A 23,930-nucleotide genomic window follows, 5' to 3' on the forward strand; every position below is an offset into this window, starting at 1 on the left:
ATCAAAGATATTTTCATATCAAAGACATTGGAACACTTGCCCTTTCGTACACTTTTATTTATTTTTTTGCTTATTTATTTATTTTGATCTTTTGAAATCACTCAAGCTTTTGAAATTGCATAAGTTACACACCATCCCTTCCCAAGGTTAGGTAGATATGGGTTGAAGAAGAAAGGTATATCGTTAGGCGAGGCTCAAAGTAGTTTATAAAAAAAAAGGATTGTATATTTGAAGGGTGAAAGGTATTATGATGTGGCAACAAGGGGTGCCTCAAATCATTGGTATACCTTGTGCTTAGTTTGACATGGATTTTTTTTAAATGCGATGTAATGAAATGATCATATGCAAGAAAGTAAATGCTCATTTTATTAAAAGGAAAAAAAAAAGAATCTACAAAATTAATCTAAGGGGAGTAAAAAGGTGCCTATGCTATACTTATTGGAGAAAGGGTAAATAAAAAAGAAATAGAAAAAAGAGGTCATGAAATCTTGTCGTTGAAGCTCGCCTCTGTCTTGTGTCGTTTGCTTCATCATCACCTAGTCTTCTCGTTAGCTAGAGGCAATGGGATCTTATTTTCTTCTATGAGATCTTGAATGAGATTTTGAAACCTGTAGAATTCATCAGTAGCATGACCGTGTCCTCGATGGTACTTGCAATAAGAGTTTGGATTCCATATTGAAGATCGATTTTCTGGCGTTGGATCCTCGGTAGGGCCAATAGGTTTGATTAACCCTCGATCATAGAGACGATCGAAAGCAGCATCGTAGGTCATTCCAATGGGTGTTAACTCTCTCCTGGGTTTCCTTTTAGATCCTTGATTGTCCATGGCTAAGACACCATTATGGTCAAAGGTACTAACAGTATTACTAGAGTGGGTGTTTTCGGAAGAAGAAGAATTGTCGTTCTTCTTTCCTTTCTAGCCACTGTAATTACTAATGTTAGTAGCTTTTTGTTTTGTGAGGTCATCTTCAATTTCAATTCCGATGTCATAAATGGCTTTAAAAATATTCAAATTATGTTGATATTTTAAATGCTTTGAATACTTCTCTTGGAGATTCTTGATAAACATCCTCACTGATTCTTTTTCAGAGGGCACCTCAATCATCTTAGCGGAAGTTTCCCTCCACTTATTGAAGAAAGAAGTAAAGCCTTCATTCTCTTTTTGTATTAGCATTTCAAGTTGTATATAAACGGTTTCGACTTGAATGTTACACTTGTATCTATCAATGAAAGCGTTTACTATCAATTTCCAGGTAGAGGTTTTCTCTTTGTCAAGAGAAAAGAACCATTATTGACAAACAGTTTCAAGTGATAAAGAAAACAAGGAATGAAAGACTTTCTTATCAATCCCCTTAATGTTCATTATAGTTTCAAAAGCTCTTAGATGAAAGTAAGGTTTATCTGTTGTCTTGAATTTTGGGATGTCGGTGGCATTGAACTTATGCGGAAGAAGTTCCTTGTCCTGCGAGACCCCTTGTGAACTAATGCCCTGAAATTTATAATCACTAGATAGCTTGCTCAAGCTTTCTTGCATAAGGTTTATTTGTTGTTGCTTCACAGGGTCATCAATTTTGAGGGTTAAAGCCTTCAATGCTTCATTCACGGTAATCAATTGATTTCTAAGTTCATTGACTTCTTCTTGAGTTGCCATTATCTTCTTAGCTTTCCTCTTTTGACGGATCGGTTTATCAAAAAGTAAGACTTGAACAAAGGTGTTGTCCTTGATTAATCGCTCTTCTCTCCTTGACCAAATACTGTGGAAAGGGAAATTAGGGATATTCATTGTTAATTATTTGACTCAACTCTATTCAAAATGCGTAGATGAAATAAGGTAGGAAGAATGAAGGTTGTGATGTGAATAAAAATGATGTAGATGGAGAGATATGAAGAATTAGGAATATAATGTACCCCCAACTCAAATGACGGAAAAAACCCGACTCATGCATGAACCTACGACATGGTCATGGTGTGAAAAGTGTATGTACAAAGTTTGTGCTAAAGACTAGTGAGTGTAGGTGACATGTTAAGACTCTTGTCATCACCATGTGGCTAGACTATTTGACTAGACTCAAGCAAAGACTAAGTTAAGACTTCACGTATATGCATTAAACTGGACAGGCTGTAGTATTTTAGTCATAACTTTTGATCTGTGACTCTTATTGGGATGAAACCAACGCCAAATTAAAGATAAAACTCGGGGCTACAGATCCATAGGTTCTAAAACTCGTAGTTCTTCCTAGAACGCCGGATATGATCAAAACAAGTTGATGTTTGTGCAGTATACGGGAATAAAAATCCGGGTTGACTTAAAGGAACTATAACTCGATTTTAGACATGTTTATTAGCTCAAATTAATTAATTAATTAATTAAGCGAAGTCTTTTAGTCATTAATTAGTTTATTAAGACTTATTTACAAATACAAGTCAAACCAAACAGTTAGCTTAGTCACATAATAAGTATGCACAAGTAAGAGATGCACAAGTAGTCAAGTAGTCACAACATGATGCAATGAGTTTGCAACCTAACCATGGCTCTAGTTCTCTAAAGTTCCGGATATGAGTTAGTCAAAGAGAGTCCATGGTTAATTGTCCGGATGCACCGCGCGGAAGCCTAACCGTGAAGGGTTGGTGCGAGTGGATGGGACACCGCGAGTTAAGAAAAACTCGCTTCAATGGTTTGGTGAATTCAACATTCTCGAATGTACCCTTTGTTGCTCAGAGCGTTCAATCAGGTAGATGGAGCATGAATTCCCAGAGGGTTATGTCCATATGTAGAACACATATGGGTTTCAGAAAAGTGAGAAAAACTCAATCAGGAAACACTGCTAAATACTGGTCAAAATTAAAACGCATATTTCTGGCTCGGTATTGGAAGAACTTGGCGCCAGCAAACAGAGGCCATCGCCACTTTTTGGCTTTAGCGCCTGGCGACAGAAGCCGTCGCCTGGCACTAATGTCAAAATGTTGGCACTAATATTTGTTCGCTGACGCTAGTTCCTACATGCCTTAGCAGCTTTCTGTGCTCGATAAAATTTTCCAGTTTCGCGCAACATTATTTCGATCCTAGTTGTGAAAGATATTCCTCAAATTTCCTACGTGTAAAAAATCCTATGTTTTAACTCATTACGGATGGTCTTTCCAATGAGATCTTTTTTATGCATATGATAATAATGTTAATCAAAATTACACACATGAAATACTTAGAACTTTTCGAGTCTCATCCACTCATTCTAAATCATTGCCAAAAAATTCAGGAATTAAAATAGAAATCCTCCCCAGTGGAGTCGCCAAAAAATTGTAGGGAATATTTCAAGCATTATCCCAAACTTGAACCCCACTGTGATCATACACTAAAGTACGGTGGCGTTCAAAGGGAAAGAAGATAGAGCAGAAGAGTCACCAAAAGTTTTAGGAACTTGTAAACCATTCATGAGGTAAAGGTTACACCCCTTAACGATCCAGGAGATCGTCAACTCCAATAGGTCTGGAACCATGTTTGGTAGTTCGGGGATGAAGGTAAAAATCCAACCTAAAAGAGATTGAACCTGCCCTAATAATAGGCCTCTACTTTATTCTAATCGTATTCATGTGCGCTTTCTCACTAACATGCAACCGATAGGATTAACACTAAACATGTTTATCTATGTTGGTTGAATATAAATGCACAAACAAAACTATTATTTGCGATCACTTGAATTATAATCAAATTAACCCTAACAAGATTATTAATTATCTTATTAAGCGTGATTACAAGTAACAAATTCCCTTTAAACATGCATAAAAGGTGTGATCAAGCAATAACAATAATATATATCAAGCAACATAATAATCAAAACAATAATTAAAATAATCATAATCATAATCAAATTCATGATAATTAAAATAATAATACTAAAGTTAAAGCATAGCAAGATCCTGTGCATATACTAACAGGATTAATAACAAACCCTAGCATGTCACTAAACATTAAAAATCATATATTTAGCCCTAACATGATACTAGGAATTTATTGTTATCACCCTAAACATCAAATTAAGAAAAGCATCCTAACATGATATTAGGAATTTATAATAACAACCTAGACATGATTTCTATATCATAATATCAATAAAAACAATTAAAGCACTTACTTGGATACCTCGTACCTCTTTCTAATAACAAAATACACGTGTTAGTAATTTCAAGGAAAATAATAAACAACAATTAAATTAAATAATTGAAAGAGAGATTAGGGACCAAACCCTCAGAAATTAAAACCTTTCACGTCTAGGGCGAAGGCAACTTCAAATTTGGCTATGTGTGTAGTGTTAATGTATGAGGAATTGTGTTTCTAAAAGGCTAGGCTTAGAAAGAGAGAGAGAATCAAGAATTTCTTGATGAGAGTTGGTGAGAAGAAAGAATTAGAAAGAATAAGAATTGATGATTATTGAGAATTGATGATTGTAGATGATTGTTGATGATTGAAAACGGGGTTTTTAGGAGGCTATTTATAGAGAAAATCAGCCAAAAAGATAGAAAAACGATCCATAGTTCTGACGTGAAAAACGGAGTTAGCGCCAGACGCTGACATTAGCGCCAGACGCTAAAGCTAGCGCCAGGCGCTAATGCTGGTTAGGCGCTAATCATTTTTTTACACGTTTTCTAAATTCAGATAAAATTTAACCGTACATGAGGATAAAATCGTATTTTCCTCAAAATACTAGCTAAACCTTTACTCGTCCTCGAGTAAAGCAATGAATAAATAAATCAATACTTCACCCCAAAAATAATCAAAATCAAGAACAACCAATTCAAGGTAAATCTAACAAATATGTTTCAAAATCAACCAATCTCATCCATTTAATCACTCATCCTCCCTAACAATTGTCAAATAGAGCAAACCACAAGAGCATATAGAATTCAAGACTAGTGCTCACACACTCGACTCTCATTTATGTGGCGAGTAAAATGTACTCGATCGCTCTCCATCCCAACTCCATCATGTGAATAATGCCCTCCCAACTCATGCACTCGTGTGTTTAAAAAGACATACACTCAACCTAATAGTCGACTCGGAATATGTCAAGTCATTCCTTGCATTGATAAGTAACTACTTACACATTCACACAACTCTATGCACAAAGGTCGGAAGGTCCTTAAAGCTTGTAATGTAAGGTCAGGGTAAGATGTAGGATAAATTTGGGAAAATGTGAGAGAAAAGCAATGGTTAAGGGAGCTAAAATCCTAACAAAACCAAGACCAAAAATAGATAATGACCAATCATCTCCAACATAAATCAACTCCACCAAAAATTCACCAAACATAAATCCAATCATATCAAAAATTTCCAACACTTACAATTACACTCATAAAAATATAACAATGTAGAACTTGAGTGAATAAACAAACCTTGAACTCTTCAACTTGATTTTTCTTATTGAAACTCATTTTTTTTTCTCTTATGATCAACCTTCACTTAGAACATTTGAACATTAAACAAATTTTGTTTTCTTTTTTCCTTTTGAAGTTCACTTTTTTTTTTCCTTTTTTTTCTTAATTTATTTTTTTTTTCATCATGCTTAATTTTTTTTTCACAAGAAATTCAACTCTCAAATCATCAAAAATAAACCACCATGAAAAACAATTACAACTTCTTAACACCACTCAATTGTACAAATAATAAGCACGCTACAAAGTCTCTCACCTCACTCACTAATAGCTCCCCCAAGCTAAGCTCGGGACTAGTAACCAATGGGGAAAATTCGGCTTGTAATGTGGCTAATAAACAAAAAAAAAAGGTCATGGCAACAACATGGGTAGCAAGAAGGGAACAATTGTATCTAATATCGTCTGATCGAAGTCACCTAAAAGAACAACGCCTTCGTCCTCCTCATTGTGCATAATAATGAGTCGTAAAACATTACTTATAGTCACAAACCAATACTCAAATTCATTGACATACCAGGAACTAAAACACATTCCTCACCAAATCAACTAGTCAAGCACTATATTCACAAACAGTTGGGCAAATTGACGCATGTTAAGGCATCCAAGCAATCAAATATCAAATAATGGCTAACTTATCCACAATACTCATAATCATATGCAATGAATCAAAACAATTTTTAAGTATGGGGCATAGGGAAGCATGATTTATCATTCATTACGATAATAAAACCCTCCACGCACTTAAAATTTGCAATGTCCACATTGCAACAATATGTCATGAATAAATAAAATAGGGAAAGAGTACTCACAAAGCATTATGGCGGAGGTAGATGAGGAGGGCTCGAGTAATTAATATAATGCATCGAATCGAATTCGCGCCAAATCCTCAATTTAAATTTTTAGCCATGAAGTTCCAAAGTGTAACAATTCCTCAAACCAAACCACCTTAGTTATTCCAACGAGTCTCCTACAAGAAGCAATGGAATAGTAGCAGCACGAATTTTTTTTTTTTTTTTTTAGAAAAGAATTAAAAAAACTAACTAAAAAAAACTAAATTAAGAGTTAGAAAATTGGGTTGCCTCCCAAAAAGCGCTTGTTTTTAAGGTCATAAGCTCGATCTCCTTTAGTAGCTCAACCTGGATCACCACCACGCAGAGAGGATTCTCTACAGTCTTGTCTGTAATTGTGTTCACATGTATATCCCTCCTTCAAACTAGAGTTGATATAATTTGTATCCGAACTCATTTTGATGTAGCTAAACCCATCATGCGGTGGAATATAGTCATTTTTGCTCACAAGATATCTATTAGAAACACACTTATCAACCAAAGGGTTAGTAGCATCAATTCTCAAACAAGTACCACCATCAAAAGTGAAATTATGGTAATTGAAAAGCTTAAACACAACTTGCTTATCCTGAGCTCTAATGGTCACTTGTCCTTGAGGAACATCTATTAAAGCTTGACTTGTAGCAAGAAAAGGGCGACCAAAGATAAGTGGGATCTTATGGTGTTCTTTCATATCCACTACAACAAAGTGAACAGGAAAAACAAGTTCACCAATCCCAACTAATACATCTTCAACTACACCCTTAGGGAGTCTAACAGTTCTATTAGCCATATGAAGAGATATAGGAGAAGGTTTAAGGTTTTTGAAACCTAATTTGTCATACACTGAAGAAGGCATTAGTTAACACTAGCACCCAGATCACACAAAGACCCTATCAAAATATGTTTTGTTTATCATACAAGGGATAGTAAAACTACCAGGATCATGCAATTGAGGTGGTAAGCTATCATGTAAAAGATCAAGACATTTCTCCTTTACTACCAAACTTTCTAATTTCTTATCATTAATGATCGTGATCTAGAATTCCTTTTACAAAATTTTCAAATTGAGGCATTTGAATTACAAGATCGAAAAAAGGAATGGTAGCATAAAACCTTCTTAAGAGTCTTAGAATACTTCCCAAAATGCTTATCGAGCACGGCTTTTGATAACCTTTGCGGGAATGGCATCAGTTCATCATAGGCTTGTGGGGAAACATATTGAGATCTTTATTCACATGCATTTCTGTTTTCGACTCCAGATTGCACCACTTTCTCCTCTAATCCTCCCGTAGTCAATTCATCTCTCTTCACGAAAATTGCATTGCATTGTTTGGGTTGGACTTTTGCTTGATCTTGAAGAGTTTTTTTGATGACTCACTTGTTGTGAAATTTGAGAAAGATGAATTTCTATCCTCTTATTTTGAGCAACAAGCAATTGAATCGAGTTTTCAAAATATTCATTTTGCTTTGCTTGTAGCTCAAATGGCTTTGATATAAGCTCTTGTTGTTGACATTGGGAGGTGCAAAAGTCTCCATAATGGATTCAAGATTTGAAGATTGAGGTGGTGGTTGGTGCATGGATTGATGATTAATAGGTTTTCCCTTGCTTGAAAAACGGGTGGTGGTGGAGGAGTCACTTGAGCCTGATTGTTCATATTATGAGAAACCTTGATGATTTTGCCACCCTTCATCAAATGGCCTTGTGGAGGTCGTGGTATAAAAAGCATTAGCTTTCTCAATCGTCATTCCATCATAATTGGGTTGACACTCTCGCGCAGTATGGCCTTGCAATCCACACATCTGACATGTTTCCATCGAGGGTCGAGGGGACTCAGCTTGGAGTTGATTGACTTTATGAGTTATGGCCTGCACAGAACTAGTCAACATGGTTAGAGCATCAACATCATGTTTATTACCTATGTTGATAGCATTTCGTCCCCTTGGATGGTAATTGTCATTAGCCGCCATCCTCTCAATCAGATCCTTCGCATCAGTTGGGTTCTTAGTCATGATAGAACCTCCGGACGCAGCATCAATGTATATGCGAAACTCATGGGTCAAACCATTATAGAACGTTTGGATCAAACATCCAATCTAGAATGCCATGATGAGGGCATTGTCTCTGCAATCGCTTAAACCTTCTCCATGCTCATATAAAGACTCATCACCGGATTAATGAAAGGTGGATAGCTCGTTCCTTAATTTCGCGATTTTCTCTTGCCCCAAGAATTTGACTAAGAAGGCCTTGGAAAGCTTATCCCACGTATCAAAGGAACCGACACCTTCATCTCATAACCACTCCCTTGCTCTATCACGTAGTGAAAAAGGGAAAAGGCGTAGTCTAATAGCATCATCAGTGACACCATTGAGCTTTCATAGTATCACACTTCTCCAAAAACTATCAATGTGAGTCACAGGGCAATCATTCGGTGAACCGCAAAAGAATCATTGGAGATGAACTGTATGAATTGGGGTTTCAACTCAAAACTCTGAGCGGTGACAGGTGGTCTAACAATACTAGAGAGGAATCCGGTTGCTGTATCTGGAATACCATACTCCAAAAGAGATTTTATTCCTAGGTTGACCATGTTTCTTGTATTTTGATTTTTCCTCCTTCTACCTCTTCGTCTTCTTGCAGTAGCTTCGATCTCAGAACCAAAAGGTGTTAAATCATCTGAACCTGAACTTCGAGTTTGCATGCAACAAAGAAACTAAAACGGGGAGATCAAAGACACAAGAAACAATAGCCGAAGCAACAAAATTTATGCTTAGTAAAAAACGAATCACGAATAACTAGAATGAAACCGTTAGTCCCGACAACGGCGCCAAAAATTTGATAGGCGTGTCGCGTACCTAACAAAAATAACCAAACTAACTCTACTATGTAGATGAGCAAGTAGGGGTCGAATCCCAAGAGACTAAGGACTACTAATTAAACAGACTCAAATCAATACTAAGAAAGTAACCAATCAATATCGAGAAATCTATTCTAGAACAATTACGAACTATCAAGCAAAGAAAATTATAATAATGAATTAATCAAGAACTAAAGACATCTAAGATTAAGTATCCCCACTAATATGAATCAATGCAATAGAACAATCCTTTCCCTCAATTAAATTAATAAATATTCCCAGGACAGATGCTCCCTAAAAACAATACTAAGAGTTTCTTTCGATCAACTAATAGCTTCCCTAACATGCAATCATACCTATTTTCATGGAATCATACATATTAAAGACATTGAGAACGGCATCCTATAAGCCCTAGCAAGAACAATTAGCTATTTTCATGCATAAAAGCTCTTACTTTTTAATTAGGGTTGTAAATTCAATTAAGAATCAACTTTCGTTGTAAACCTAATCACATTCAACAATACTATTTCTAGTTTATCATTGATAATAAAACCAACCCTATCAAAGAGAAATTATGAATTAATTAAATTGGGAATTGGGAATCAAATAACACATCAATCCATATTAGGGTTCAACCTAACCCTAGATTATGAAACTACTCACACATAATAATAGAAGTAACAAGACAATTAATTAAAGAAAACATAATAACAATAAAAATTAAAGAGAATAAGGAAGAGAAATCAATACTTGGAATTGGAATTAAATATGAAAACTTGAATCTTGAAAGTAATAATGAAGAACGTAATACCAAAAGCTCTAAAATAATGTATGTAAAAAGTGATAGATAAAAGACTATCTAAAACCTATTTATATGCTAGGAAAATAGTAGTAGTCTTTTCTTAGGATTAGGACTCCTAAAATCCCTAAAATAGGGCTAATTTCGTTGGTAATGAAGAGGCCGCAACTAGGCTGCGGTACAAGGCCGTGAGCCGCAGTGAGGCTGCGGAGTAGGCTGCCGAACATGAATTTGTTGCTACATTGTGAAGTGCGCCGCAGGCAAGCTGCGGTAAGGTCATAGTAAAACCGCAATCAAGCTGCAGACTAGGCTGCCATGATGCTTCGTGGATGCTAAAAACGCTCCATATGAAGAATATCTTGCGTCCAAGTTGAATTCCACGCAAATAGATCCATATTCCTATAAAAACAAAAACAAACAAACCGAGAAGAGCAATATCGAAATAGGAAGAATAATAGCTCTAAAAGAGTAAGAAAATGAAGGAAACACAATAAAATATGACCAAATATCACATATAAATCATGTATAATATCGTGTTATCAACACTCTTTTATTCTAATTAAAATTCCAGAAAGTCAACAAAAGTCAATTTATCAATGCTAATTGAATTAGGAATGAAAAAAACCTTCTAGAAGAATCTAGAAGACTAAAACCATTCCTAATTGCATTAGGAATGATAAATCCATATTAGGCCCTCCCTTAGATCATTGGGCCGCATATAAGGCTCAAACCGGGCCCAGTTTAGTAATTTTGCCATAAACAATTGGTCTTGGCTGCACTAGAGAGTGCAGCCAAGATAGCTACAACAAGTGAGGCCAAAACGCGCGGTCCAAATAAAAAATGAACATTTAGTTAAAAAATATGAACATGAAAAAGAAATGAACATTTAATAACAAAAAATGAACACGTATAAAAATGAACATTTAATATTAAAAAGTTTACATGTTATAAGGAAATAATCATTTATTAAAAATTAATCTGATTATCGTATAATCATAAATTTGCTAGACCACGACCTTAAAAATGAACATTTAGTTAGAAAAATGAACACATACAAAAAAAGAAAAAAAAGAATATTCAGTAATAAAAATGAACATTTAGTAATAAAAAGTGAACAAGTAAAAAAAATGAACATTTAGTATATTAGAAATGAACATTTATCATACAACCATAAAATGGGATCATATACATCGGAAATTCTCCAACTTAAAGGAAAATTCGTTTTAATATCATATACTTCTTCATCACTTCTTATTTGTTTCTTCACTAATTCAGATTCTTTGCTTCTACAAATACAATTAATCTGTACTCACTAAAATATAACAAATAATCAAAATTCATAATCATCACAACATATGTTCATAATAATTATTTAGAATGTTCATAATATATAGACATCAATACAGTAGTTAAAAATATAAATAATTATCACTCTATATGTCATATGTGTTCATAATCAATAACAGATATGTTCGTAATGAATAACGAAACATATATATTCATAATAAATTGTTCATATTTTCAACACTAAATGTCCAGATAATTTAACTTTCAACGTATTATATTTTTTTCAACCTAATAAAAATTAACATTTAGTATTAAAAAAATAAACACTTATAAAATGAACATGTAAATAAAAGTTATGAACATTTAGGATATTAAAATGAACATGATTTTCATAAAGGTTCAAATTCATTGTATATAATTATTAATGAAAAATAAAGATAAAATAACTTGTTGAAATATGTTCATTTTTTTTATGTATTTAATATTCATTTTCGGTGTACTAAATGCTCATTTTGTAAAAGATGTTCATTTTTAAATTCCTACGTGTTCATTTTTTTTACAGAAATTATATTCAAGATCGATTGTTATTATTGAAACTCTAAAAAATTGAATATACACCTTAAATCTAATCTTGATTCATCATAGAGAAATTAGTTATTGATTTGTAACATGATTAGAAATCAAAAGAAAAAAAAATTCAAAAGAAAAAGAGAGAAAAAGAGAGAGAGAGAGAGAGAGAGAGAGAGAGAGAGAGAGAGAGAGAGGAAATAACTACAAATTAAGCAATACAATTGATATTCATTAACAATTAAGCAATTTAATTGATATTCATCACAAACTCATAATAATTTCAAAACAATCAAACAATAAATCATCATGCATGGTCAACGAAATCATACAAAATACAATTACAAATTGATAAAATTTAACCTCCATTGTTTTCTTTGACCTTCAACTTTCTCTCTCCTCCATTTTTTTTCTTTCTTCTTTGATAAAGCCAAATGATTGAATCTGATACTCATAGATTTAGAAAGAAAGAAGTATACCCATCAAAACTTAAATTAGTAACTCAAAATTTATATAAAGAAGAAGAAAACTTTAAAGATTGAATGGAAATGAGGTAAAGAGGAGAGAGAAAATGTTAAATTGAGAAGAAAACTGAAGAGAGAGAAAAATAATAGAGCTAAGGGAGAAGAAGAAAGAGAATTAAGATATAAGGAAGAAAAAAAAAAGTATGTTCATTTTAACGTACTATATGTTTCACATTTAATGGTGTTGCACTTGGCTGCACTAGAATGCAGCCAAGGATTTGCATGGCCATAATTTCCTCAATATTCATCGGAATTGGGCTTATAACATATCGTTGGAAAGCTCTTTTCAAGCCCCATCTAACTACACCATTATTGGACCCATATGATGGACCAACCAAACTGGATTGGCTGTTTTCTTAAAATAGGTTTTCAAAAATAGAGAGAAGAGAAAAGAGATTAAAACTATCCGCAACACTAGACTTTCCACACTTTCACTTCATTCGATTACGATTCAAAGTGAAAGTACTCATCACCGGGTTTGGTTTTGGGGAGACACAAATGGGTGTCTACACTAACATATCATGTCATACATTATTATATTAAACCAAACAAAATTAACATGTCATGTCTTACATTATTATAAAATACCAAACCAAACTAAACTAACATATCAACCATTATTATTTTTTAAACTAACATAAAATAAATTCAGGAATAAAGTAACATATATCTAAGTCATTAACATGCCAAGTATAAACTAAACTAAGAATTTTAGAAATTATAATGTCACTAACCTCCAGATCTGCACTTTTTATTGAGATTTAAAGCAAGTAAAAGATACAAATCCTACAAATAATAACAATTAAATCTTATTTAGGGTGTAAAATGTCAATTTTTATTTAAAAAAATGAATAAAAAAAAAGAAAAAATAAAAAAAGGAACACTTACTGGCGGCAACACGGCGGGAGGATGAAGGTGGTGGTGGTTCTGATCGGAGCAAGGAAGGTGGAGGAACTTAAAAAATGGGGTAGTGGTGGTTAGTGTTTAAACAAAAAATAAAAATTAAAATAGAAATTAAAATAAATAAAATAAACTCATTGGCGGCTGCCCGACTTTTTGGAATGCCGCCGACGGGAAACACCTGTGAACAAGCGGCTGCTACAAGCTGGTGGTGGTTGTTCACACCGACCGGTGGTTAGTGGTGGCGTTTTTAAATTTAAAAAACAAAACAAAACTTATTGAGCGGGAAGAACTACGGGAAGGCTGGCGACGGATGGATCCGGTGGCGGCTGGCAACGCTGGGCTCCGGTGGCGGTGGGATCTTCTCTTCCTCTTTCTCTCTCTTCCCCTTTTTTCTGTTTCTGTCGTGAAAAACAAGGGTTGGAAGCTTTTGAAAAATATTTATGTCGAAAAATGTAGTACCGACGGAATTTTCTGTCGGAAACTACATTTTCCGACCGAAATATATTCCGTCGGAAATTCTGCGAGGGAATTTCCGTCGCAAATTAATATTTTCCGACCGATTATTAGGACACACTTACTTCCGTCGTTCAATTTAAATTTTGCGACGAAAAATCATGTCCGTCGGCATAATTCCCTCGGAAGCAGGCCTCTTTCTAGTAGTGAAACTCTCCTCCTCCTTGTTCGGATTGCCCAGGCCCATTTCATATTGTTTGGAAATTTAACAAACCCTATATAGTGGTTCTGCTGTCGTCCAAGCAAAGATCTTAGCCATAAGCAATTGACCAAATTGATGGAGGGGATAGAAAGAAAATGGGGAAGATGAAGAACTTAGTAATTAGGGTTTGAATTCGGGAAATAATTCATGATAGATGAAGAAAAATGAATTTTGTTAGGTGAATTGAATGGGTTGGATGGGGGTATGACTTAAATTTCGGAGGAAAATTATATTAAATAAGTTAAAATAGTATTGTAATAAGTTTTATTTTTATGTATTTAATTGAGTATAGGAAAAACTTAGTAAGGGTATATTAGTAATTTTATTTGAATAAATTTACTAAAAATGAAAAGTTATTGAAAGTTACACATAATGTGTAGATGATGTTTTTGGAAAAAGTTGCACATAATGTAAAAAGAGGTAGTTAACATTTGTAAAAGTGACTTTAGTGTAAGAGAAAATAATAAAATAATAGTGGGTCATTACCAAATAAGAAAGTGCTGCAATTATTATAAAATGTACGTAAAGGGAGAATGCAGTGTGATTATTAAAATGCAAAAATCTAACTAGCGCCCTAGGGGTGTTGGATTAGATAATTAAAAGTAGAATTATTATATTAAAATCAACATTAATTACATTGATTGACGCGTGATTTTGGCATGCATTCCCAAATTAATACTACCTCTGTTTCTTTTTAGTAGACACATATTACTTTTTAGGAAGTTTTTTTTTAGTTGACACGTTTTCTTTTGAGGTAACTTTTTTACCTTGCATTTACAAGATACCCCACTTGCTTTTTCATTCTCTCTCACTCTCTCTCCTCTCCTTAATATATGTGCCTAAATCAAACGCGTCAACTAAATAGAAACAGAGGAAGTACGATTTACGAAAATATTTTATATGCTTATCTAATGCCTAGGGGCGTTCGTTAGCAAGATTTTAAATAAAATATGGAGTAAAATGTTGTATTCCCTATATTATTCTTTAAACTTTGACTTACTTTGAATTTGCAAGATCTTCAATGTGCGTCTTTGACCATTAATTCTTTGGCTATGTATAAGTGAAAATTATAAAAAATTATATTTTGAAAAATATAAATTAAGATGAATGTAATAAGATTCCACATGGTAATTTTATTTCGTTTGTAAAATTCATAAAAGTTGGTCAAAGTTATTTAACTTTATCCGCATGAATAGTAACTGAGTTGATCTTTTATTAACAAAGGTAGTATTAAATTTAAGATTATTTGAGACAATTCAAATGGAATGTGTCAGAAAAATTTCAAATAGTTTGAAAATAGAGAGAGTACTTGACTTTAAAAAAAAATTGTCATTAAACATAAATAAATAATACTACCTCCAGTCCAAATTAGTTGCAACTATTTCCTTTTGGGCTGGTCCACATTACTTGCAACTTTCCCATTTCTTTCCTTTTTTAATAATTTTTTAGTGGTAAAATTACCATTTTACCCCTACTTTTTTCATAAAACACCCTAATTACAATACTGATTTTATCTAATTAGCTTTAACCCTAACATTAATTAAGTTGCCTATTTTCACTAAAATCAACCCATTAGCCACCAAAACCGTTTCCAGCCACCTTCACCCTCCTTCATCTTCCTCCTCATCACCATTATTTATCAAATTTCTACATAATCTTTCTCATCCCCAATTTTTTTTTCTCTCTCCTCCTTCAACCTATCACTTGATCGAGTCCAATTGTGGCAATTTTCGACGAGTTCCAGAGTTTGACGGCGAAGAATTGAGCGTGAATCGGCGGTTTCTCTCTCCTCTCCTTCCTCGTGGTTTAAGATCGGCGGCATCGTGGTTAAAGATCGGTGGCTCGTGGGTTTTAAATCGGTGGGTTGGGGTTGGTGGTTTCGGTGTTGGTTGATTCGGTGTGCTGAGTTGGTGGATTCGGTGTGCTGGGTTGGTGGTTTCGGTGTAGGTGTGTCGGGTTTGCTGGGTTGGTTGTGTCGGTGTGCTTGGTTGGTGGTCGTGGATGGGTGTGGTCGTAGGTTAGTGGTCGTGGTCGTGGTCGGTGGTTTGGTCGTTGGTTTGATAGTCGTGGCTGGGTTGGTGGTCGTGGCTGGGTTCAGTGGTAGGAGGTGGTGGTGGTGGCCGGTTAGTGGTCGTGGATGGGTTGGCGGTCGTGGCTGGGTTGGTGGGTCGTTGGTCTTAAGTTTTTTTTTTTAGGTTGGATTAAAACTTAAGCATATACCCTTATCTTTCAATAAGCATGCTTATGATCTTTTGCCTCGGCCTCCGCAAACCCCCCCAAAGTTGCTACTAATTTGGACCGAAGGTTGTATATTATTTTTCTCTTTTATTCATGCAAATACTTATATATATATATATATATATATATATATATATATATATATATATATATACTCTCTTTGAAACCTTTTATATTATATTCTTTTGACAAACTTTTAAAAAACAGGTGTACAATAATTATTGTACATCCATTATAAAGATAGCCTAAAATGATCAAAAGTTACCCCTGAAATGAATAAAAATTACCCCCAATATACATAAAAGTAACTTAAAATAAATTAAAATTATCTACGCTTTATTAATAAAGTATCAAATTTTAAATGACTAAAAATTAATTATTATTGATTGAATGTAATTAAATTACCTTTATAAACTTTTCTTGTTGTCTATTTATATAAAAATTGTATTATGTTTAAAGTTACCACCAAAAAGCCAAAAAGTTACCCTAAAATTAGCTAAAAGTTACCCGTATACTGTTCGATGTACACCAATATTAGTGTAAATCGAATATATACAAAAGTTTTTCTAACTTTTTTTTATAAAATTTTGTTCAAGTAAGTTGCTTGTCCTAAATACATTGGCGGTCGTCACGCCAAATAAAAACATATAAATGTTCACTTTAATAAAAGATAAAAATTGTATAATTATTAGGTTTAATTTTAAATCACATAATTATATGATAATTTTGGCAAGTAGTAGTATAATAGTTTGTTTTATATTAAAGTGTATCACATTTTATTCCTAAAAAAGTAAATTTCTAAAACATCCACAATAATTTGTTGAGATGTTGTGCATGACGACAGAATCAACTAGTTTCGTGCAACGAGTGTATTGCCTCAGTGGAATAATCAATAGCCTATTTGAGCTAATATGATATAGAGTTTTATTTTTTAAGTTAAATAAATAAATAAAAATCAATAAACATACCTTGTACTTCTTACATTAGCCAAAAATAACAATTTTAACACATTAAATTACTCAAAACTCTAAAAAGCCACGCATTATTGTATTTTGGTATAAGATTATGTTGTCATATCAGCGAGAAATATGGAGATCTCAAACAAAAAGGAAACAACTTTTCTAAAACATCAAAAAAATCAGTGTTTACGCCATGACCATATTCGCCAGCGTTAATATGGCATTTCTGCATAAATATGGCAAAATAAAAAGCAATAATTCACCAACAACCATCACCATCAAATCTAGACAAAAACTAGATTACACCAATCACCTTTCTCCGGTACCATTATTGCTTGTCTCATTCACCTCGAGTCTTTGATTGCGCTTTGAACCCTAGAATATCAATGGGCATGTATTGAGATATGATATGGTACAAGAATACGAAATTAATGTAATGTAATCAAATATTGGGAAATTTTTACTCGGTAGAAATATGGAGGAAGAAGATAAAGATATTGAGATAGGCGGCATAGTCCTACCTCCATCGCCATTATCTAGGACAATTTTTATGTCGAATTCGGGTAAATCATTGTTAGTGTCAAGTCCTACCTCAAATAAGAAGAAAAAAAAAATCCTCCGATGATTCAATGAAATCGTATTCCTTGGGTTCATATTCCTTCAATAACATCTACCCAAATCAATCATTTGACATCGATGATGGTAACTCACCATCAACCACCGGTAAAGCATTGGTTGTCTCAAGCTCGGCAAAGTCTTTTGCATTGTCGGACTCTTGCAAGTCACTAGCCCTCTCAGAGTCGGGAAAGCGAATAGACCAAAAAAAGAAGTACGTTAAGCAGGTGACAGGGAAGCACAAGGACACAGAACTTCACTTGGCAGCCCAGAAGGGGGACATAAAGGCGGTGAAGGATATTTTGGAGGAGATTGATGCTCAGATGACAAGAACAACAAGTGGGGCTGAATTCGATAGCGAGTTGATTGAGATACGCTTAACCATTGTAAATGAAGTAAATGAGCTCGGTGAGACACCATTATTTAGAGCTGCGGAAAAAGGCCACCTTGATGTACTGCAGGCTCTTTTGCCTTATACGACATCTGAAGGAATTTCTACCAAGAACCAAGTAGGGTTCACTGCATTGCATGTTGCCGCTAGCCAAGGTCATGAAGGTAGGAACAAAGTATTTATTTTAGTATATAACATGTTATGGCTTATAAATCTCATTATCTAAATTTGATGTATGACAACATTTATAAAACAATCAACTAATTTATAAAGAAATTATGATTTTATTCGAAAATAAAAGTTTTCATGTATAGTCATGTAAGTTTGAGATATAGTCATGTAATAAGTTTGAGACCAACTATAGTAAGATACTATGTTGTGTTTTTCATCTTAAAATAAAATTCATGTTTAACATGAATGCATATTATTCTCAAGGTATATTGTGATGACAATTTCTAAAAAAAAAAAATTTAAAAAAAAAAAAAAAAAACACTCCCATTGTGCTACCATCTAGCTACTATTATTATAGAACCATTTTATTAAATACTACGTGCAGCTATTGTGCAGACATTATTAGATCAAGATCCAGATTTATGCAACACTATGGGTCAATCCAATGTAACTCCTCTTATATCTGCAGCCATTAGAGGTCATCTAGGAGTTGTCAAAGTGTTGTTGTCACAAAAGTCTAACTTACTAGAGATGCCTAAATCAAATGGGAAGAATGCACTACATTTATCAGCTCGACAAGGGCATGTAGACATTGTGAGAGCATTGTTGAAAGGTAATCCACAACTAGCCAGAAGAACAGACAAGAAAGGTCAAACTGCACTTCATATGGCTGTGAAAGGTCATAGTGCTCAAGTGGTTAGATTGCTACTTCGAGCAGATCCCTCCATAATCATGCTTTTGGACAAATTTGGAAATGCTGCATTACATGTAGCAACTAGGAAAAAACGAGTAGAGGTAATAAGCTCTTAACTCATCTGCTTTAACCTTTTATTATCATTATAATTAAACACAACCATTTTGTGGAATTAAAGTTTTTTCTACCAAAAGTAGCTAAGGAATTATATTAGTTTGTTATTAGGAAGGAATGACTAGATGTATTGTGAAATATATTATTTAGTGGTGTTATAATACCAACTTGCCAAAACAATGCACTAGGCTTTTATAAAACCTTGGTTGATCAATTCTGGATATCCATGAATTCTAGTCTTTATGTTTTTTATTTAAAAAAAAGAGAGTAATAAGTGGAAGTGCATTCAATTTATTCTTAATGTTTCTTGACTACTAAACTACTATGTAAATTATTAATTTAAGTTCTTAAAAAGATTGTCATTCATTATTTAATAACAATTTTGAGGCTATAAGAAAATTATTGAACCATTTGTGATGTGCAGATAGTGAATGAACTGCTCCTCCTCTCAGAAACTGATGTGAATGCATTAACAAGAGATCGCAAAACTGCGATGGATATTGTAGAAGGGCTACCTCTCTCTATAGAAAGTTCAGAGATAAAGGGTTGTCTAATGCGATATGGTGGGGTTAAAGCTGATGACTTAAATCAATCACGAGATGAGCTTCGAAAAACAGTGACTGAAATCCAAAAGGATGTTCACACTCAACTCGAACAAACTCGAAGGACAAATCAAAATGTAAATGGGATTGCAAAAGAATTAAAAAAGTTACATAGAGAAGGAATTAACAATGCTACAAATTCAGTAACTGTGGTGGCTGTGTTGTTTGCAACTGTGGCCTTTGCTGCCATTTTCACCGTTCCGGGTGGTGACTATGATTCTGGAGTAGCTGTGGTGGCTAGCAATATTTCATTTAAAATATTCTTCATCTTTAATGCAATCGCGCTCTTCACATCCTTATCTGTTGTGGTGGTTCAAATAACAGTAGTCAGGGGCGAAACCAAATCCGAAAGGAAAGTTATTGAGGTAATCAATAAGTTAATGTGGTTGGCTTCAGTCTGTACTAGTGTTTCATTTATCTCGTCATCATACATTGTTGTAGGCCGACATCACTCGTGGGCTGCCATTTTTGTTACTGTATTAGGAGCAGGTGTTATGGCAGGAGTTCTTGGCACCATGACATATTATGTTGTAAAGTACAAAAAAATTAGAAAAGTTAGAAAGAAAGAAAAATCATCTACAAAAAAAAGTCATGCCCTTCATGATATTGATGTATTCTCTGAAGATTCAGCCGTCAATGCAATCTATGCAATTTGATGTGTAACCAACTAACCTGTGCTCATTCTGTCTTGTGCCTAGTGGTTGAATATCCAAAGAAATATGACTGAATAGGTTATATATATATATATATATATATATATATATATATATATATATATATATATATATATATATATATATATATATATATATATGATCAAAGAGAGTGTAATGTTACTCAGGGGATTAACAACTTAGCGTTACCGTATAAGATATGCAAAGCAGGTAAAAAATTTAATAAATTTACTAATGGTTTGTAGTTATGCATCTATAATTTAATTATTTTCTTAATTGTTAACTTTTCTAAATACTTTCTATGAAGATAAGGAAGTTAGTTTATAATTTCCATAAACGAGAAGGTTTACTAGATGATCATCTTATGTAATACGGAGTGTATCGCCTTTTTATTCAGAAGATAAATCAAAAAATATACAAGTTAAACTATTGCCTTCATTCATAGCAGTAAGAAAGTGGTAACCTTTTCCTTGGCTTTATAAATCTTCTAATCCATGTAAGTTCTTTCAATACTAACATTAGAAAAAACAAAAAAAATAAAAAAAAAGGGGGAAATTCTATGTTATAACCTTGAAGACCTTGAAATTCTACACTATGTCCAAGGCTTTTGAAAATTCTACATTATGTCCAGTTATTAACTCATTTGTACCCCTTAACACTAAGTTTCCGTTAATGGTTCCATTATCTTAAACAAAGCATCGTATGATTGGCTTACAAAATTAAATAAAACAAAAACAAAAACACCAAAACCACCCCCATGGTCAGCTTGCTGCCATCGCCAGCCCAGCCCCCTTCCCTTGGAGCCCCGGCCGCCGCCCGAACTACTTCTCCTCTCCCAATGTCGACGCTGCCTCGACCAGCTCCCCTTTCCCTTTCAAACACCACGCGAAATCCAGCAAAATCTCCCAAATCCTAACCCCCAAATCCCAAACCCTAACTCTAACCTTTGAATTCCAGTACTGGAAGGCTAGGGCGAAGAGAGAGAGAGAGAGAAGTAATAAGAGCAGAAGGCGACGGCCGACGGCGACAGTTAGGGGATCGAAGGTGCGGCTCAATGTTTTTCCGACGGTATAGGAGGTTATTTAAGGTTTTTTCAGGGGAGGGGGAAGAATTAAGAGAGGTTTTAAACGGAAAGGCGAGGGTGGTCGGGGCAGCGCCGACATCGAAGGAGGGGAAGAGGGTCTAGACGGCACTTAAGCCTCTTTCTTGGGCCTTTACAGAGCGTGACTCTTGCGACACTCGAGGGGACAGGGTAGGCTGACCGTGGGTTACAGCAAGCGGTTGGCCATGGGTGGCTGGGTTGGTGGTTTTGGCTTTTTTTTTCCTTAAGATAACGGAACTTTATTAATGGAAACTTAATGGCTAGAGTATAACAGAGTTACTGACTAGACCTTGGGGTTACAGTGTCAAGAACCATGGATACAACATAGAATTTCAAAGTTTTAAGGATTATAATGTAGAATATTCCAAAAAAATATTATATTTTACCACCCCACAAAACACCCTGACCTATATTTATTTGGCCACTCATTTTTTTTTTCCTTTTATTTTATTTAACCACTCACAAAACGAAAATGTTTGATTTCACTAGCTCTTGAAAGCAAATTCCATTTTTTAAAATATGAACATCGATTTTCGTGCCTAAACTTGCTCTATCAGGGTTGTGGGGGGTCATTTTTATCATTTTGAATTGATTTAAGGTAAGAATTGAATTATTATTTTTTTTGTGAAAATGTCTCATTTTGCATGCTAAGAATTACCTCAATTTACGTGACACACATAAATGGAGCATTTTCGATACTTTTTTGGGTGTTTTGATCTACTCCGTATAATTATGTCCAAAGAGTCAACATGACTCCCAAAACCTAAATAGAGTAAGTTTTGGTACGAGAATAATTTGTAGTTAAGAGGTAGTGAAACATAAATTTTTGCTCTTTTGCAGGTAGTTAATAAAATAACGAAAAAACAGGCAACAAATCAAAATAGTGTTTTTTGAAGGGTAGTATACGTTTTAACCTTAACATTATGATTTGGATGAAATTTCAAGGGTAGGAAAGCAATATAATACATGTCAAGTATACAAATGAATCGATTGTACAAAGATTGTAACCTGATTGCTTGGTGTCATTAAATTCTTAAGATAAATGGTTTTCACAAATCTTTATCAAACTAATCTAGGTTGATCGATATCAAGTATCTCTCTAACTCTTATAGCATGTTAGCTTCTCACTTTAATTTAAATCTTATTATAGGGATGGATATCAAAATTTTAGGTGAACTAAAGAATTAAAAAAATATATATATTATTCTTCAATATTTTTATTTGAACAAATTAAATATCTAAGATCTAACAAGAAATAAGGTGCAAGCATTACAACTCTCAAAGTAAATTCATTGAACTAATTCATTTATTTGGAAGGGGATTGAAAAGTGGAAAGGAAATATAACACTCCCTTTAACCCTCAATATACAAAGTTCATTTATCAGTTCACACGAATTTATAAATGTAAATGAAATCATATAACTAATATATAAAGCTAAATTTTTAGCCAAGTCATGAGACAGCAAAACTTGGGGTTCCAGCTTTTCGCCAAGTGTTGTGCCACGTAGGCGACAATTAATAATTAAATATGACAATTTGGGTTTTTTTTTTTTGAAACAAACAATTAGGATATATTTGAAATATTTTTTATAGACTAAGATAAATAAAAAAAATAAAATATAAATATAATAAAAGTTAATATTAAGAAAAAAGTAGGATAAAAAATTATTTTAGACTTTATTTTCATTAAAATTTGGATGGATTTAGTAAGATTAAAAAAGTTATTTTTGAGTTTTATTTTCAATATAAATTTTGGTTCAGAATTTTATTTTAAATAAAATACCGATATTTCTATACAAATGACAGATCCAAGACGTACAAAAGGAAAATAATAATTAAAAAAAAATCAAAGAGACCTGTGAGTATATATAACCGTTCTCTTAAATCTTAACATGCATGCAACTGATCTTTCCTTAGACATTCAGAGAAAATGAAAAGAGATTATAGCTTTAGACGACGATTCTGATTGTACGTTATTAGTACCCATAAACGAACAAGTATGATGTTATAAGTGATTATTAATCCATGAGTAGAAAAATTCAAATAATATATATATTTTAGATAAAAAAAAATTAAATTCAATAAACAACTCGGGAATTGCACGGTACACAAAACTACCATAACCTAATCTATAGAGCAACACCAACGGCATGTGAAGTGTATATTAAATTTATTTAAACTTAGCTCTTATCTATTTTAGATCGTGTTTGATATCATGCAAAATATCAATAATATTACCATTGTTAAGTTGGTTTTTATATATATCTTAAATTGCTAAAATATATTGAATAATATTCACTGTAATTCTCATTCACCATAAACGGCCACATACAATTATATATAAGCTAGGAAACTTGGAGGGCAAGACTAAATAACCTAAAGATATTCACAAAATATTCCCACAAAATATTCTAAGATATTCACAATATTTATCTTTCCTAATACCCCCCAAGTTGGAGAGTA

The 23,930-nt window shown here is 33.7% G+C and overlaps 1 pseudogene; it reads left to right on the forward strand.

Annotated features, from left to right (window-relative positions):
• The first annotated feature begins 17,579 nt into the window (after positions 1 to 17,579).
• LOC110686486 lies at positions 17,580 to 20,363 on the forward strand (annotated as a pseudogene).
• Positions 20,364 to 23,930: the final 3,567 nt, after the last annotated feature.

This window comes from Chenopodium quinoa, unplaced genomic scaffold (assembly GCF_001683475.1).
Source record: "Chenopodium quinoa cultivar QQ74 unplaced genomic scaffold, ASM168347v1, whole genome shotgun sequence".
NCBI lineage: Eukaryota > Viridiplantae > Streptophyta > Magnoliopsida > Caryophyllales > Amaranthaceae > Chenopodium > Chenopodium quinoa.